The sequence below is a fragment of the Oratosquilla oratoria genome, chromosome 28, assembly GCF_046742065.1.
Source record: "Oratosquilla oratoria isolate Oo_2021 chromosome 28, ASM4674206v1, whole genome shotgun sequence".
Classification (NCBI taxonomy): Eukaryota; Metazoa; Arthropoda; class Malacostraca; order Stomatopoda; family Squillidae; genus Oratosquilla; species Oratosquilla oratoria.
Window position 1 is genome coordinate 22,137,719 of NC_134804.1, and position 2,500 is coordinate 22,140,218.

Below are 2,500 nucleotides of genomic sequence, written 5' to 3' on the forward strand. Positions count from 1 at the left end.
ATATGACAACTATAATAAAGTGCCTGGAACAAGTACTTAGTCTATGTGAGATGCCTAATTATATTCATTCCAATCTAGGAACGTCATTCATGTTTAAGGATCTCAAAACTTACCTCACACAAAAATATGTTGCTACGTGTCGGACTACTCGATATCACCCAATTGGCAATGGACAAGTGGAACACCTCAACGGTATTATATGGAAGGTAATCCAGCTGGCCCTCAAGCCGCGGAATCTTCCCAATCAGCATTGGTAATTAGTACTTGCTGGTGTGCTGCACTCTCTTAGACTCTTCTATCTATATCTACAAATGTCACACCACACGAACGTTATTTTGGTTTTCCACGTCGCTCTTCTTCTGAAAGCTCTCTACCCTCATGGCTCATGACACCAGGTCCAGTATTATTGAGAAGATTTGTTAGAACAAACAAAACGAACCTCTGGTTGATCAAGTCGAACTACTGGATGTTAATTCAACTTATGCTAATATTAGACATCAGGATGGACGGGAGTCAACAGTTTCTGTTCATGACTTGGCTCCTTATCCCAAGAACCAGGTCAATTACTCCCCTGCTGGAAATCAGGAATCATCCTCTTCTACATTGTCACCATTGGCTGTACCTACAGCAACACTCCTAGAAGTTCTATGGAACTCTGAACCTCGCCAAGAGGCTGACATAAAGTCGAGCGCGACAAATCCTCAAGTACGGAGGTCAACCAGTGTGTCGAAGGCTCTTGACAGATATGGATGGTATTGATAACATACGGATTACTTTATTTTCAATTTTTAAGGGGGAAGAATGTTATATTTTGTCATTGGAATTTTTCATACTCTGAACCGCCTGTTGAACTGTGTGTCATACGCTGTAAACAGTTGACGAAATTGGCTACGTCGTCATAGTCTATTTGGAACCGGTCGGAATAACAGTCATGACTCTCTATGTAAGTTAATTCCTTTCCACTAGTTATTCAACCATTATGTAGATATACACTATGTCTTATATATTATGTTGTGTCTACTCATGTGATGAGTTCTGCATGTTCAGTAAATGATATGTAAGAAATATTGTATAGAATGTAGCATTTTCTGACTTCACTTAAATTCTGTTATATTGCATAAGTTACATTATGTAATGTGTTTTCAGGCCTATTTGCGTTTGAGTTGATTAAAGATTGGGAGCAACAGCCAAGTATCTTCTTGTTATTTTACACTTTTTTTTCTTTTTTGCGTATTTATCCACTCCTTCGTTGTAGATTTCTTTCAAAATCATCCATTTTTCTTCCACTTGTGTCCGTTTTGTTATATGTCAGTCTTCCTTTCCTTTATTTCTCATTTATTTCCATATATACTTCCTTATTTAGTTCAAACTCAAGTAGCTTGTGATCACTCTTCCCAATCTGTCTTGTATTCAATTTTATCCACAATTTCAGGCTCTGACGTAAATATTAGATTTAGTCCCGACGGTTCTTCATTATTTTTATATTTGGTATTTTATTTTACCCATTTTGTCGTTGTATATTCTATAGTCATGTCAAGTAATATATTTTCCCAAAGGTCCTCTCCACATTTCACTATCATCTATCACATCGTATACGTATGTGTGTGTGTGTGTGTGTGTGTGTGTGTGTGTGTGTGTGTGTGTGTGTGTGTGTGTGTGTGTGTGTGTGTACGTATATACACACATTGAATGCAGGAAAAATGTACGCAGAAGCGCTACAAACACACAGGCAGTGAATTCATGTGCGGGCACACATATATGATTATTATGGATATGAGTGTGTTAGACATACCAAAATACCCAGATGGACTCTTTTTTCTGTGTGTGTGTGTTTTCAGAAGTACGAATAAACAGTGTAGTTGCCAGACATCCACTGTGACATTAACAAAAACTTGGTTTGATAAACATAAAGTATGAAAATATACTTTCACGTGAAACTTCTTACAAAATGCTTGTTGATATTTCCATGCCTGCATGCAGATGTCTCATTAACATTTACTAACAGCTCACTCAGTGCATTTATTTATATTAAGACACCCCTGCTGCACAGCTTTCATTCAAAGATATTTTGGTGGTGTTATTCCCCTAAAGTTATTGTCATAGACACCACTTTCAAAGATTTGGGAGACCAACAACAAACATATGAAATAATCAATATATTCACTTTGGGCCACAGTGGTAAAGAAGAAAACAGGAGTACATATGAACGAAAATATGTGATCCGAAACTACATATCACTGTATGTATCGAATCGTATATTCCCCCTGCCTTACGGTTAAACACATGGTCTCGTCTCCTATAATTTCTTTTAAGATTAAGTCTGAGTATTTCTTCATTCTAACGATGACAGGTAGAGAAAAATATGCTAATCACTTGTTGCTGAAATGGACATTTTACAGTTGATTATATGGCTCGTGAATCATAGCCTACTCTTTAACCTAACATGACCTAGTCTAACTTAACCTAACCTAGCCTAACCTAATTTGACCTAATCTAACCT